Raw genomic sequence first — 16,564 nt, 5'->3', positions numbered from 1 at the left:
CAGGGGGGCTTGGGTGATTGGATGCATGCAGAGTGGTTTCCAAACCAGATACCAGAGTCAGAGAGAGCCAGGTCAAAGCCAGGTGAGGTTAGGGTCCTAGGGAAACCAGGGCCTGGTCAGGATCTATCCAGTGATTTCCTGCAGCTACATCTTGCTCAGCAGATCGTCACTGTGCATCATTCCATAGCTACCATCTAACTCAGATGGCCCTGCACTGGCTCTGTTCAACAGGACTTTCTGCCATGATGGAGATGTTCTCTGCCTGTGTGCTTGATTGAACATGGTGGCCACCAGTCACATGTGGCTGTTGAGCACTTGAAATGTGTCTAGTGCATGTGACTGAGACTTTTAGTTTAACTTAATTTTAATAAATTTAAATTTTTATTTATTTTTAACAAATGTAAATTTTACTTTATTTGTTTTTTTGGCCATGCCGTGCGGCTTGTGGGATCTTAGTTCCCTGGTCAGGGATTGAACCGGGCCCTTGACCGTGAGAGCACCGAGCCCTAACCACTGGACCGCCAGGGGATTCCCTAAATTTAAGTTTTAAAAAGTCACATGTGGCTAGTGGCTACCATATTGGATACCTCAGACCTGGACAGTGCAGTCTTGATCTAAGCTGATTGGTAGACCATCCAGGAAGGAGTGGGGATCTCCATGAACCAGGCCTGGGGTGGGTCCCACGGAGAAATGCATGTGTTGCATGGAGCCATTTGTCCACATCCACTTGCCACGGGGACTGAGCCACGAGGCCGAAGGGAACCAGTTCTTGGTTCTTGGGCTGCTCTCCAGCATCTTAAAGGGCAGAGTTTACTTATTCATTCAGTAAATATTTCTTCAATGCCTACTCTGTGCCTCTGTTCTAGCATCACTGCTGTGCTTCACTGGCATAATAGCTATTACCTAATTATACTGTTTACTGAGTGGTTGCCATATGCCAGCTACATGTACTTTATATGTATTAACTTAATCCTCAGAGCGATCCTCTGAGGCAGCTATATCATCTTTCTCATTTTACAGTCAAGGAGGGCTTCCCTGGTGGTGCTGTGGTTGAGAGTCCGCCTGCCGATGCAGGGGACGCGGGTTCGTGCCCCGGTCCGGGAAGATCCCACATGCCGCAGAGCGGCTGGGCCCGTGAGCCATGGCCGCTGAGCCTGCGCGTCTGGAGCCTGTGCTCCGCAACAGGAGAGGCCACAACAGTGAGAGGCCCGCGTACAGCAAAAAAATAAATAAATAAATAAAATAATAATAATACAGTCAAAGAGAGTGGAGTTCAGAGAGGATGACTGACTTGCCCAGGTCATGGGAAGAGGCAGGATTGAAACCCAGGTCGGTCTGACTCCAGAGTCCACACTCATACTCACTGTCCTCTTATGGAAGATCCCACTGGAGAGGGGTTGCAGGTGAAGGGCGTGGGCTGGGGAGTTCCACGAAGAGCAAAAGAAGAAGGATCACGTCTGCTTGGCTTTAGAGATGCTGTCACTTGCAAGACCAGCTCCTGCGAGGAGGATGCTGCGGATGAGGCATCCGAAGGCATCTGCCAAGAGATTTAATTCAAGCAAAAGGTGGGGCAAAAGCCGATGGTGAACATGCCAAACCAGGAAGGGTGGGGCATCCAGACACAGTGATAGGACTCGAGTCTGTAGGGTCGTGAAATGTGTGGTGGGAAAGGAACAGACACCCAGGTGCCCAGGAGGCAGAGAGGATGCGCGAAGTTGAAGAGCTCGTCTCATCGACCCGCTTCTCATCACTTCCTGCACCCTTGCCCCTCTGGCAGCTTCACCTGATACATCTTAGAGCAGCAGCAATCTCAGGTAGCAGGCTGCCTAATAAGAAGGCCGCTCTATCGTCAAGCAAGGTCATCTGAGGCCCAGGAGTTACGGTAGGAAACTCCAGGTTTATAGCAGAAACTTGCCTTTGGGGACGTTGCAGCCTCTTGTGAATCTCCAAGGCTGCTTTGCTTTCTGCTCAGCTGCTTCTGCAGGATGGAAGACAGCCCAGGCAACAGGAAATGCCACCTGATGGCCACCTCCCAGGTCTCCTCCAGGCAGGCTTCAACCAGTTGTGAGAATGGATTTGAAAAGGTAAACCCAGCCCAGGCCCTCAGGGGTCCAGAGCAGACATTTTCCTGCCACCTCTGGACAAACCTTTGAGTGTCACATTATTCATGCATTTGCCAAATATCTGCCAAGTACCAGGCACTGTGGTGGGTGCTGGGATACGAGCACCGACAGGACAGACACTGTCTAGGTCAAGTATCAGAAGGATGAGAATTTGTCAGATGAGGGGGTGTGGCTGGGGGAAGGACATGGGTCTTGCAGGAAGAGGAAAGGAACAAGTTCAGAGCCTTGAAGGGTACGTACAGGAGTCAGAAAGAAAGTCATTGTGCCTGGATCTTAAAAGGCAGAAGGGAGGGGCTGCAAGTGTGGCTGCAGAGGGATGGAGAAGATCGGACACCGAAGGGCTTCCTAAGCCGTGGGATGTAGACAGGTTGTATTTTATGTTGAAGGCAGTGACAAGCCACTGAAGATTTCTAAGCAAGGGAGTGACTTGTTCAGATTTGAGTGTTTGGAGACATGGCTTTAGCTGTGTGGGATTGGAGATGGATGAGATAGGGCAAGAAAGGATTCAGAAAGAGCACTTAGAAAACTAGGCTAGGTGATGGCCTGGATTGCATTAGGGCGGCAGGAGCAGGGATGGAAAGAAGTGGATGGAGTCAGGAAATAGGAGGCAGATTCTAAAGGACTCGGGAAGGGGAGCACAGATCCCAGGCTGACTGCTGGCTTGGGCAACGGGGTGGAAGGTGGTCCCAGGCAGTGATGCAGGGAACACAGAAGGATGAGCAGGTGTGTGGGGGAAGATGATGAATTCTTTTGGGGACATGTTGGGACATTGAAGGGAGGTGCCCACAGGCAGTCAGACCCTGAGCCCAGCAGTTGATCTGGACTGGAGATGATTTGCAGAGCTGCAAGAGGAGGGGGTGGTGAGAAAGGGCCTATTCATCCCTAGTGTAGTATAGGCACATTCATCAAACTCTTTTCCTTTAATATTCGCAATACAACCCCATTTTACAAGCAAGGAAGCAGAGGCACAGCAAGGCTAAGGATCGTACACGGCTTCGTGCCCAAGCTGAGATTTGAACCACACCCTGTGTGTGTGTGTGTGTGTGTGGTGTGGTGTGTGTGGTGTGTGTGTGGTGTGGTGTGTGTGTGGTGTGTGTGTGTGTGGTGTGTGTGTGTGTGGTGTCTGGGTGTGTGTGTGGTGTGTGTGTGGTGTGGTGTGTGTGTGGTGTGTGTGTGTGGTGTGTGGTATGTAGTGTGTGGTGTGTGTGGTGTGGTGTGTGTGTGTGTGTGTGTTTTCCCCAAGAGGCAATCCTGTCATCACTCTTTCCCGTGCCAGCCAGTGCTTGAAAATATCACAGTTGCCTTTGCCAACTTGGCTTCCTTCTATGGGACATCTAGCGGCGCCTGCCCCTAGAAAGGGATGGCACACTGATACCAGTAACTTGGGACGCAAATTGGTGCTAGTGGATGGATCGGAAAACGAAGGCAGAATAATGTAACCATGACTGCTGAATGCTAGATGTAGCAAGTTCTTTTTTGCACCCTGCCATATGGCCAGCTACCGTGGCCATGAATGTGGATCTTGGTGAAATCAATTTTCGACTGAAGAACAGGAGATCAGAAAATAATTCCACTCGGCGCTGTGTGTGCATGAACTTGCCACGGAATTATCTGAGGTAAGAGTAACCTTGTGAAAGGCCCCCTCCTGATCCTGCCAGCTCACTCCTTCACCCAGAAAAAAGCTTAGACATCAAAGAAGAGAAATACCTTAAGGGGAAGAGATGGAAGAGGGGGAAGAAATAAATGGTGGCAGTGGGTAGCACAGCCACGTCTGCAGCACACTTGGCCGTTGGAGCGTGGCAGGGTGGGGATCACGTGAAACATTTTGTGAAAGTGGAGAGCAAGGCCACAGCCACTGGGCTTCCAGAGGCCACCGTCACCTTATTAAAAGTTATGTTTTGATCCTTGGAAGCAGACTCGTGTGTGTGTGTGTGTGTGTGTGTGTGTGTGTATAAAGGAAATGAATCCTGGCGTGAAGTTCTGTTCCACTGAATTTATTCTGAAAGATGCTCCTATTCAGTGGGCCGAGGCGTCATGGGAATCCAGCAGTGCCGCTGAGAAGGCATTTCTGAGGGATTCGGGTTGTCAAGACCTAGTCCTGAGGAGCTGGTTGCCCTTGACATTGTTAGAGTTGAGCTGGGACTGGAAATGCTGATTCCCTGAAATAAGGGCCAACTCAGATGGGGTTTAGAGCTGGGAGGAGAGCACATGGGCCAGATTCTAAATCAGATCCAAAGATGAGAGGGGCTGTCAGTGTTTGGATGGGAGATTCAGTGGGTGTTGATTCCACCCTTCTGCGAGTAGGATTCAGGAGTGGAACATCTTCCTCGAAGGGCTGTGACAATCTTCAAGTCCCTTTTAGACCCTGCCGTGGCTCTTGGCTTCTCTGCATCTCAGTGAATTTGCTCTGACTTGTCCAGAGGGGACACCCTCATTGGTTTAACTAAGTACCATTGCACCCTAGTGGGTGGAACCCTCTATAGCAAGCCTCCTGGTAATGGTTGGCCAACCCATGGATATATCTGTAAATGGGGTACCCATCCTGGTCTGATCAGTGACCAACTCAGACAAAGCATGTTATTTTACTGAGTGCACCGTTCTGGGAGGGGGAGTTGGATGTGGCTGAACCATGGCTGACTGGCCCAAGGCACACTCTCTTGTTGTGGGAGAAGGCTTGGCTCAAGAGTTACCAGACTGGTTAATGGTTGGTGTGTTAATCGGCCACTGTGGTTAGAGAATGGGACCAGAAGAGCACACGTGTTCAGTAGCAAGTCAAGAATCCCAGGATAATGCAAAGAGCCTCCCAGGCTTATCTAGTCTATTCTATCAGGAATGTGGGAATATCTCTGGACTTGGGTCAAAGGGCAAGGTTCAAAAATAGGCACAACCACTTAGAAGCTGTGTGCTCTTGGGAAGCTCAGTTAAGCAGTCAGAGCCTCAGTCTCTTGTACTGTGAGCTGGATGGACAACAGTGCCCACCCTTCCCCCACCCCGCCACCCCACCCAGGGTTGTGAGGATGGGGTGAGATGATGGTGCCTGCCCTCGCTCCTGGCACCCAGGAGGCACGTAATGACGTTAGTTTCCCTACAGTGAAGGTCACTTACAACTGACCTTTCAGTGTAGAATGAATTGTAGCAAGACTGTGTCCACCCAAGGGCATAACATGTGTAAAGATGTTAGTAACTGTGGCCAAAAGAGCTTGGCAGACTGTGGCCAAACTTTGGGTCAGTATCCAGAGAGGAGAGATACAGGTGGTAGTAGTGGTGACAGGTCTGTCTGCTTCTCTTTCTCGCTCACTCATTCACTCACTATTTAACCCACCTCTCTCTATATCATCTATTTATTCTTCCACCCACCAGTCATCTATGTCCACACGCATCATTTTTTTTGACATATTTATGACAACAACAGTTTATTAATTAATTAATTAATTTTTGCTGTGTTGGGTCTTTGTTTCTGTGCGAAGGCTTTCTCTAGTTGCGGCAAGCAGGGGCCACTCTGCATCGCGGTGCGCGGGCCTCTCACTATCGCGGCCTCTCTTGTTGCGGAGCACAGGCTCCGGACACGCAGGCTCAGTAGTTGTGGCTCACGGGCGTAGTTGCTCCGCGGCATGTGGGATCCTCCCAGACCAGGGCTCGAACCCGTGTCCCCTGCATTAGCAGGCAGATTCTCAACCACTGAGCCACCAGGGAAGCCCAACACACGCATCATTTTTTAATTGAGAAATATTTATTGAATGCCTGTTATGTGCCAGGCACTGGGAATCCAGTGACGAAGAAAACGAGCCCCCTGACTTCACAGAGCTTACATTTTGGGTATAAAGATGGTGCAAAAGATGATACGTAAAAGTAAACTCACTGCGGATAGTGACAGTGTAATGAGCTTCTGCCTGCATTGCCTCATTTATCCTCACAGCATCTCTTATGGGTCTTATCATCCCATTTTAAAGATAAGGAAAGTAAGGCTCTGGGAGGGGCGTCAGTTTCACCAGGTGGCCACAGCCAGTCTGGGGCAGAGCCTCCTGACTCCAAATCCTGCATTCTTTGGAATTCCCCGTAATGTAACTTCCTGGGTGAAGGAAGAAATATAACTGACAGAAAAGAAAGAGAAGGTTTTCAAAATAAGAGTTTGTAAATCAACCTTTAAGAAGTGCCAGGAATGGCAAAGGGGAAAAAAATAGCTCACTCAGTTACTTTTATTTTCATTTCTGGTTTTAAATTTCCATAGCACACTTTCTCTGAGTGGTTCAGGGTACTTCACCTTCTTGTAATGCCAGGCAAATATTTATCCTTACTGGTAACGCAATGCCACGGTCAAGTGTGCCGTATTATTCTGGTTTGACATTAGCCCGGCGTTCTTGATGACTCTCCTCCTTTCTTGTTGGATTAGTCCAGGGACTACAAGGCAAGTGCCCAGTGGGACTGGACAGGTGTCAGAATAAGTGAAGGGAGTCTGGTGGGGATGCTAGATGTAGCAAGTTCTTTTTTGCACCCTGCCATATGGCAGGGTGATCCAAGAGTGATCCACCCTCCCAGGGGTGGCCACCACTCAACTCCATCCAATTCCCATGGAGGCGGGGAGGTGGAGGGTTTGAGGGTACTCAACATTGTCAGTGCATCTAGTTTACGAGAAACACAAATGAAACGTTTATGCATAGTATATTGAACTTAAATTTTTTTTTTGCGGTACGCGGGCCTCTCACTGTTGTGGCTTCTCCCGTTGCGGAGCACAGGCTCCAGACGCGCAGGCTCAGCGGCCATGGCTCACGGGCCCAGCTGCTCCGCGGCATGTGGGATCTTCCCAGACCGGGGCACGAACCCGTGTCCCCTGCATCGGCAGGCAGACTCTCAACCACTGCGCCACCAGGGAAGCCCTGAACTTAAATTTTAATTAATTTTCAACAAAAGGAAACAAAACGCATATTGTGGGCTAAACCAAAGAAACACGCTTGCTGGCCAGGCCATTTTATGTCATAGGCTGAGGTTTTTTGATCTCTGAATAACAACATGCTGGTGATGGGACAGGGATGGCTGCTTTGCTCAAAGCGCCTCCTGTGTGCTTGAGTACTTAGCAATGCCTGGCATGTTGCAAATGCTCAATAAACACTTCTCCATGAAAACGGGAACTCAGAGAGGTTAAGTCACACACCCAGTGTTGCACAGCGAGTAAGTGACAAAGCTTCCACTCAGACGCATGTTGGCTTGTCCTTTTCAGTTTCTTACGGCACCCAGGCAGATTTGTTCCTTTACCATGTGCTATGTCCCTGGCGCTGTTCTTAGTAGTGGGTACATGGACAAATAGAAGCATATCTGTGTCGCTGTGGAGCTCACAGTGGAGATTAGAAATTAAAAGCTTCCGCATGGCACAGGGAGGTCAGTTCGGTGCTTTGTGACCACCTAGAGGGGTTGGGTAGTGAGGGTGGGAGGGAGGGAGACGCAGGAGAGGGGAGATATGGGGACGTATGTACATGTATAGCTGATTCACTTTGTTGTAAGGCAGGAACTGGTGCACCATTGTAAAGCAATTATACTGCAATAAAGATTTAAAAAAAAAGAGAGAAATTTAAAGCTTAAGGCCCAACCTTCCCATGTTATAGGGGAGGAAGCAGAGGCCCAGGAGATGAAAGATCTAGGCCCATGTCATGTATGGGGGGTGGAGTAGGATGCAGAACTAGGTTTTTGAAGCCTGTGCTTTTTCTAATACCCCAAACTTGTGGCTTTCCTGTCTTTTTTCACCCATGCACGTTTCAGTCAACAGAGATGAAATCATACTATACATATACATACACATACACGTATATATATACTCTATGTGTATATACACACGTGTGTGTGTGTGTGTGTGTGTGTGTGTGTGTAATTTTCCTAAGGATCATACCCTTCCAGTGTCATTTATTTTTCTTTTAGAATCGTCACAGCGCTGCTATGTGCTTGAAAGGGGAGTGTGTCTCCTGGGGAAATCAGACTGATCCCGAGGCCCTAGGAGGGTAGCTGTGTTACCTCTCTCTCTGTTTCTCTTGTTTTTGAACAAACACAATCAGAAGACCAACTCCTGGGTGATAGGAATTCAGGGCAGGGGATCCCACAGGGCATGAGCAGGCCAGGAGCTGACAATCCAGAATGTTGCGTGAGGGAGCAGATTGGACATTTTGCAGACCAGATGTAGAGTGGAACAGGGCCTGCCCTACAAGGGATTTGATTTGTTTAGCTCAGAGGGTTTTAAGACTACTTTGAATCCATGGCTAATGTTTTAAAATTGGGAGATTTCACATAAAAATCTGGGTTTCTGGCTTCTTAAAAAAAAAAAGGGAATAATGGAGAGCCATTTGATCCCCATCCTTGCCCAGTCATAGTCTGCTGGCGTTGAGTGGTGGCAGTCCCTTTAGACAGTTAGGTGCCACAGTCCCCACCACTCCCTATGACTGATTTCTGGCCCATTTCATTTACTGATGTGATCTTTCTGGCTCCTGTAGGCATTTGAATTTGTGATCCCAGGTTCAAATCTGTGTTGGGCCAGAACACAAAAGGGGCATTCCTTCTCACCCGGTGTCCTTGTGGATTGGCAGCAAGGATCAGAGCGCTACCTCTTCCCAAGCAGGAGATAACTCCCAGGGGCAAAGTGAGTCCTGCTGGGATCTTCCTGCTTCAAGACTCATTTCCTTTTTACCTGCATCTGGTGTAAGGTGTGTGTGTGTGTGTGTGTGTCTGTGTGTCTCTGTATGGGTTTGAGTGCGTGTGTGTGTACACACCTGCATTTATTCTGTGTGTGCGCACATGTACACGTGTCATGCAGGTTTGATCCTTCTCATGTCTGTTTCAGTCTTTCAGCTTCCTCCGCAGTCATCTCTGCAGTCTTCAGCCCTGGCTCTCAGGCTTGATGACACGACCTTTTGCTATTTGATGCAGGGAGGACTGGGCATCTTCTGGCTTATGGCAGGCCCCTTTAGTGGCTGGTGTTCTTGGCATTTTACCCATTGTTTGCCTCTCACAATCATTTTCCATTTGTGATGCTCTGAAATTTGTAGCAGTCTCCTTGAATGCGTGCGTTCAGCAGGTGGTACCACTCAAAGCTTTATCCCTCCATTCCGCCATTACTGCCCTGCTATGGAAAGGATTTGAAAAGGAAACCTTGACTTTTAGATTGATTTTTAAATAAGCACATATTTAACTGTTCATGCTTGAAGTGCAGGCTGGATTATATTCTTACAACAAGCAAACAATATCCTAATTGATTCCACTCCTAGATCATGAAAGGGGCCATCTGCCATAATTCCTCACCAGCCTGGGGACAAACCTGATATTTACAAGGTTGTTGACAACTGTTGGGGGTGGGTGGGGGGAGACGATGGCAAATGCAGTCACGGGTGGAATTTTTTCTCCTCTCCTCTCCTCTCCTCAGTCCTTCCCATGCAGACTCTGTCTTGCCCCTGCTTCTCCCTTCTAGTTCCATTGCCATATTTTTGTGGTCACTCCAAGGTTCTTTTTTGTGTGTGCCTCACTTCTAAATGTAAAACACAGACAAGGAAGTACTGTTTGATTGTTAACCTAGTGGAGTTTCCAGTAAAGATGATGGGACACAGTGTTGACCATTAAAATAAAACTTAGAAATTTCAGGATTCATAGTTGCCTCCCACCCAGTGAATATTCTTCTCTGCTTTTCCTAGAGATGTCTGGAATCTCAAGTGGTTTTCCCGAGAGATGAGTAAAAAAAGCCTTTGCTCCTCCATCAGGGCTTCCTAGAATGTGAGAAAGAAAACGTGTACTTGTTTCGCTCGCGTAATGATGGCCTTGAAGGTGATAAGTGAATAGCTAACATTTATTGATGGCTCCTTACATCCCGACATTGTGCTGTGTGCTCTCCATGATCATCTCCTGTAATCCTCACAACTGTCTAGGGGGTTGGTTCTGTTATCATCCCTAGTTTACAGATCAAGAGACCAGGGCACAGAGAGGTTAGGTAACCTCTGTCAGGCCACACAGTGTGGATGGTGGTGTTTGGATTTGAGCTCCGCTTATTCTCTTAAGTGGAACACATTGCTGTACTGTAGCCTATGTTGATACATTTCATCTGGCTGTGTGTTTCCTGATACTTTTCTCTCCATTAGTTGAAGATCAATGGAGGCTGAGTGTTGCAATTTATGAAGCATGGTTAGTTTGCCGGACATTTCGGATCAGCCCCATAAGATGATATTAACAATAGAAATGAAAATTCAAGTGCTGTTGGTGTACCGGGGATGGTGCTAAGTGCTTTAAATGCATTTTCATGTTGGCCCTCACAGTGACTTTGAGAGCTGGGTATGGAAGTCACTGACCATGATCCTATAGCCAGAATTTGAACCAGGATGGATAGGGTTGGGATTGAACTGGTGGAGCCTGTCTGCAGAATCTACTGTACAGCCCATGATGTTGCAGCTTCCTTCTCTGTTCTTCCCCCATTTAGTGCCCTCCGCTCCAGCCCCAGGATGGTTCCTCGCTGTTGGTTTAACATGCAAAGTGATTTTCTACCTCAGGACCTTTGCACGTCCTCTTCTCTCCTCTTGGTACACCTTTCCTCCTCTTCTCTGCTTGGCAAACTATGCTTTAGCACCTGGTTCAGATGTCACCCCAAAAAGCTTTCCTCATGTTCTAGGGAAAAAAACTAGTTGCTTCTTCCTCCTTCCTCCCAGGGAAGCCCAGTGTCTTTAAACTCTCTTACTAGCCTCCTTACATAGGGTTGTCATAATTTATGTACCCAATGCAGTTGTAAATTCTTGGAGGCGGAGATTATGAGGTATGTATCTCACTAGAATATGCAGTTTATGTTTATCACTGTCTCCCCAGCACCTGCTCCAATGTCCGGTACATAGTAGGTACTAAATAAATGTTTGTTGAGTGAGTAAATGAGTCCTTCTCTTGCTGGCGCGCAGCCTGGAGGCCGGTAACAGTCATATTGAGTACTTATGATAGGTTGCTTGTATTAGGGCTTTCCAAATAAACAGAACCAAAAGGATATTCATAGATGCATATAAGGGGAGATTTATTATAAGAACTGGCTCATGTGTGTCAGCTGAAAAAAATGCACAACTTAAAAGCTGAGAGTTATGTTTTATTTAGCAGACAAAACTGAGGACTTAAGCGTTGGACACAGCTTCTCAGAGGGCTCTGAGAGACTACTCTGAAGAGACAAGGGCGGTGGAGGAAGGGGGGAACCAGGATATGTAGGAGTTTTTGCAACAAAGACCAGGTAGTTGGAACATCAAAAGACTACTGTTAATTAAAGAAAACCAGATATCTCAAGTTAAGGAATTTAGAGCTTTTCTATGTATGGGAAGATGCAAAATCTGGGCTGATTGAAATCATTCATTTGATATGCACTTCAGCTATCTGGGGCCAGTATCCTGTGCTTTTCATCCTGAGTCTCCTCAGGGTGCACTGTCAGGGCGCCTGTACCGTGATGGCTTGATGGCTGCATCATCCTTTGTTTACTGATACGGCAGGTGGCATTTTTAGTTCACACGTGGTAATGGAGACCAGGAAGTCCCGGGATCTGCCATCTGCAAGGTGGAGAACCAAGAAAGCAGGTGGTATAATTCAGGCTGAGTCTGAAGGCCCTGGAACCAGGAGCTCCAATGTCTCAGGGCAGGAGAAGACGGATATCCCACCTCAAGAAGAAAGAGAGAATTCGCCCTTCCTCTAACCTTCTTATTCTCTTCGGGCCGTCAACTGATCGGATGATGCCCGTCCACTTTGATGAGGGTGAATCTTCTTTACTCAAGCTCTGATTCAGTCTGTTCCAGAAACAGATATATCCAGAACAGATATATCCAGAAATAATGTTTTACCAGCTGTCTGGGCCTTCCTTTGCCCAGGCGAGTTGGCACATGAAATTAACCAGTACTCAGTACATTTTTAATGATGGTTTCTCATCATTTTGCGCTCTCTCCCACCTCTTTGTTATCTTCTGGCTTCAAATAGCATATAGTGGAAGACGAAATGATGTTTCTAGCCTGGGGGTTGATAAGCTTTTTCTGTAAAGGGACAGACAGTAAGTATTCTAGGCTTTGCAGGCTGTGTAGTCTCTGTCACAACTACTCAACTCTGCTGTAGTAGCGTGAAATGAAACTGTTGACAAAACACGGCAGCAGGCTAGATGTGGCACATGGCCTGTAGCTTGCTGATCCCTGTTCTAGAGTATTCTTATCATGACAAATACTGCAAGATGGTAGTTGGGTTTCTCTTATCACAGTCAAGATTAGCTTAGGTGCCTAAGCGATTATTTTAAACTAGACCTTGAAGAAAAGATTATCTGCTCAATGTCATATACATATCACTCTGAATACAGCACCGCTAGCCCATTTAGGTATCATCTTACCACAGGTTATAGTGCAAAGGACCTAGGCTTTGGAGTCAACTGTTTTGGTCTGAATTTTGCATTTGAGCTGCGTGATCTGGGTGAGTTACTGAGCCTCTCTGATCCTCACTTTTGTCATCTCTATTACTTAGATCATCATACTTACCTTGTAGGTTTTTTTTTTTTTTTTTTTGCGGTACGCGGGCCTCTCACTGTTGCGGCCTCTCCCGTTGCGGAGCACAGGCTCCGGACGCGCAGGCTCAGCGGCCATGGCTCACGGGCCCAGCCGCTCCGCGGCATGTGGGATCTTCCCGGACCGGGGCACAAACCCATGTCCCCTGCATTGGCAGGCAGACTCTCAACCAATGCGCCACCAGGGAAGCCCAGCCTTGTAGGGTTTTAATGGGTGGAAAATATTTAGTGTGTTTCAGGCACATAATAGAGATTGAGCAAAACTAGTTACTTTGTCTTCTTGCAGACTTTTATCCAAAAGCTCAACCTTTTAATAGAAACATGGAAATGTAAACTGTGAAAGTCAGTGGAGCCCTGGGAGGCCCAGTGTCTTTGGAATTCTAGAAAGAGTCTTTGAAAAGTGAGAGACATTTCAGTCTGAGGAATTCATCATTTCTAACTGTCTCACCATTCTTTTGGAGAGAGAGTGAGAAAAATTTGACATTTCAGTTTCACACCTGCAATGTTACAAGTCTAATATAAGCCTGGGAATCAAAGGTGGCTATGACGTCAGGGGACAGGGAAATAAATGGAGGTGGCAGGTAAGCAGTCGGCAGACCCAGGCCAGAGATGCTGTGCTCAGCTCCTCAAGGCAGGTAGATCTGATACCTACAAGATATCGAAGAGACCCTTATGAAACTTCGGGGACCAGAAGGAGTAAGAATTGAGACTCTGCATCAGGAAAAAGAAGAGGCTGGATATCTGTACATGCCACATACCAGAAGTTTATACATTGTACAACTACTTGCATGTGGTGTAGGGCAACTAAATGTCACATAGAGAACTGTCAGTTTCCGCATCTGCCCACATTTCCCCGGTTCTGTTCCCAGACAGGATCTCTGCAAACGTTCAAAATTGTCTCTATTTGGTCCAAGCTGCCTTCCACACTCCTTAGCTGCAATATCTTCATGGTTTTTTTTTTACCACTGAGCTTTGGTGATCTTTTACATCTTATCACCATGACCTGGCCCCCTCCCCAAGGTAGAAAGAAATGCTCCTGGTCCAGCCCCATAGCATTTTGTTTTTAATACCCCAGAACAGTTAAAACATGTAATTGACCTTGGTTGTGAATTTGTCTCCCTAACAGATTAAAAGCTCCTTGAAGCCAGGGGCCATATCTTATTAATCCTCTTAGTTTGAGGACTTAGCATGGTAGTGGGAACTTAATAAAAGCCTGATACATATTGCTGACTTTGAAAATAGGGACTTATTTATAAACGTGGAGATATTTGCAAGTTGACATTACTGAAAATGTCTTGGAAATACTGGCAGTCTGGAAAAAAAGTTTTGTGTTGACTTCAAAGTTGAGTGATCCAGCCTTTTAAACCAGCCCTGCTAATAAGTCTTTGATGAATCTCAGAGCATCCTAGTGACCAAAAAAAATTACTCAAAAACTTGTTGTGATTGTTTTTATTGCTGGGAGCACTGTCATTCAAAAATCAGTCTTGTAGGGCTTTTTTTGTGGGAACCCTAGGGAAGGGAGCCACCCTTCAAGGAACACCCCAGGATCTGAAGATTTTGACACTGTGGACTAGTTATGGTCATTATGTAGATAAGTAGGAGGTTTGATCCAGGATGATTGGAGGGCAAGGTGAGCGGGTTAAAGGAGTCACTTTGGGAAGTGATTAATGCTCATTGTGTGAGCTCTTAAATTAGGAGCAGCCACAATGAGAGCCCTTTGGATAGCTTCTCAGCTTGGGAGTTAGCCAGGATCCACCGGCTGTCCCCTGTGCACCAGGGACTCACTCAGTCGGTTCAAGACCTTCGGAGATAAGCTCTACAAGTATTTTCATTTCACAGTTGGTAAAATCAAGGTTCAAAAGATTAAGCAACTCTCCCAAAGACTTAGAGCTAGAGCATTAGAAGGACTAAGATTCAAACTCAGGCCTCCCACTTTCAAGATACAGTCTCTTCCCTTGCTGTGGCCATGATGGTTTTGACCATGAACTCTAAAGCCAAACTTCCAGACTGGGTTTCACTTCCAACTCTGTTGCTTATGAGCTGTGTGACCTTGGACAAGTGACTTACCCTCTCTGTGCCTCTATTTCCTCATCTGTAAAGCGAGGATAATGATAGCCTCCTACCTCATTGTGAGGATTAAATGATGTAATATGCGTGAAGTGCCAAGAACTGTGTCAGACACACAGCCAGCACCACACAAGCATTTGTTATTATTACAGAAGACTGCCTCTTCCACACACACAATACCTACTTGATCTATTTGTTGTGTAGCTTTGCATTCATCTTCCTGATGGGCCAGTTGCCTGACAGCAGAGTCTGTTTGCATATCACAATGTACTTTTCACCCACCATTCCTTTCTTGGCTTACACGGAATTTCCAAGGACACGGAAACCTTTGCTGCATAATGCCCCAGCTCGTAGCTTAAAATCTGGTGATGTTATTATTTTCTTCTGCAAGATTATGCATCCCAGGGATGTCTTTTTTAGCACTGATGAAATAGGATGTTATTTATGCAGGGGCCTTGGTGGCTAAGTTGCTGTTGCACCCACCATGTTTATGTGTAGATTGCGAACTGGCAGAGTGATCCATCAAGGGTTCCAGAAGCAGAAGCGCATTTCATTCTGTTATTCTGTGAAGACCTTGGTCACGCTCTCTGTTTGATATACTGGAGGATTGTTTTGCTATGGGCCCCCAACTCGAGGGACGTCAGTACTGAAGATTCTAGAGAATGGATCTGGACAATGAGTGCGACTGGCATGTGTCTGCAGGATGAGCAGCTGTTGCCTGCCTCTTGCCCTCCCATAAAAGAAAGCAGCACATCACTGCAGAGTGTTCTGTGGCTGAAAGGACACAGATTCTGTCATTAAAAAACATCAGGGTTTGTTAGATGGTTCAGTGGGAAAAGCCCTTTTTAAACCAATCCAGTCATCTTACCTGCCTGCTTGCACACCTCCTCTGGCTATTCGTTAGGTGCAAAATCGACCCCAAAGTCCTCAGCATGGCACATAAGGCCTTTACAGTCTTAGGCCCCTCATCTCCATCTGTGTCCAAAAATCCACCTGCTTTCACCACATGTACCCCATAATCACTTTCTACTGAATTTCTTGACTGGTTTCCAGATAGTTTATACTCATTTATAGCTTTTGCCTTTGCATATTCACTTCCTTTTGTATGGAATGCCCTTCCTCCTTTTCTCCAATGGCAAACTCCTATTTATCCTTCAAAACCCAGATCTGATAACTCTTCCTTTGGAGAAGACTTCTGCGAGGCCCATAAGCCAAATTACTTGCCCTCTGTCCTCGTCTGCCACTCTCTTCTCTGACATGATAATGGATGCACTTACTTTTTGTTACGTCTCTCCACCAGTTCATATTCCTTGATGGCCATTTATCTTTGAATTCCTGGCATAGTCCTAGCCCTGTGCATATTATAGGAATGAAAGATGAGTTAGAGCTACCATATGAGTGGCATATATGTGGAGAAAACCATAATTTGAAAAGATACATGCACCCCAGTGTTCATTACAGCACTATTAACAATAGCCAAGACATGGGAAGAACCTAAATGTCCATCAGCAGAGAGGAATGGATAAAGAAGATGTGGTGTATATATACAATGGAATATTACTCAGCCATGAAAAAAGAATGAAATAATGCCATTTGCAGCTCCATGGCTCAACCTAGAAATTATCATACTAAGTGAAGTAAGCCAGACAGAGAAAGACAAGTATCATACGGGATCGCTTATATGTGAAATCTAAAATATGCTACGAATGAACTTATATACAAAACAGAAATAGACCCGCAGACATAGAAAACAAACTTATGGTTAACAAAGGCGAAAGTGGGAAGGGATAAATTAGGAGGTTGAGGTGAACATATACACACTGCTATATATAAAATAGATAACCAACAAGGA

The 16,564-nt window shown here is 46.6% G+C and overlaps 1 protein-coding gene across 1 annotated transcript in view; it reads left to right on the top strand.

Moving 5' to 3' along the window:
* HS3ST4 (heparan sulfate-glucosamine 3-sulfotransferase 4) overlaps window positions 1–16,564 on the top strand; it is a 414,289-nt gene that overhangs the window by 82,507 nt on the left and 315,218 nt on the right. The gene's annotated exons all lie outside the window — the stretch shown is intronic.

The sequence above is a fragment of the Mesoplodon densirostris genome, chromosome 16, assembly GCF_025265405.1.
Source record: "Mesoplodon densirostris isolate mMesDen1 chromosome 16, mMesDen1 primary haplotype, whole genome shotgun sequence".
NCBI classification, from domain to species: Eukaryota; Metazoa; Chordata; class Mammalia; order Artiodactyla; family Ziphiidae; genus Mesoplodon; species Mesoplodon densirostris.
This window is presented reverse-complemented; position numbering and strand designations above follow the sequence as displayed.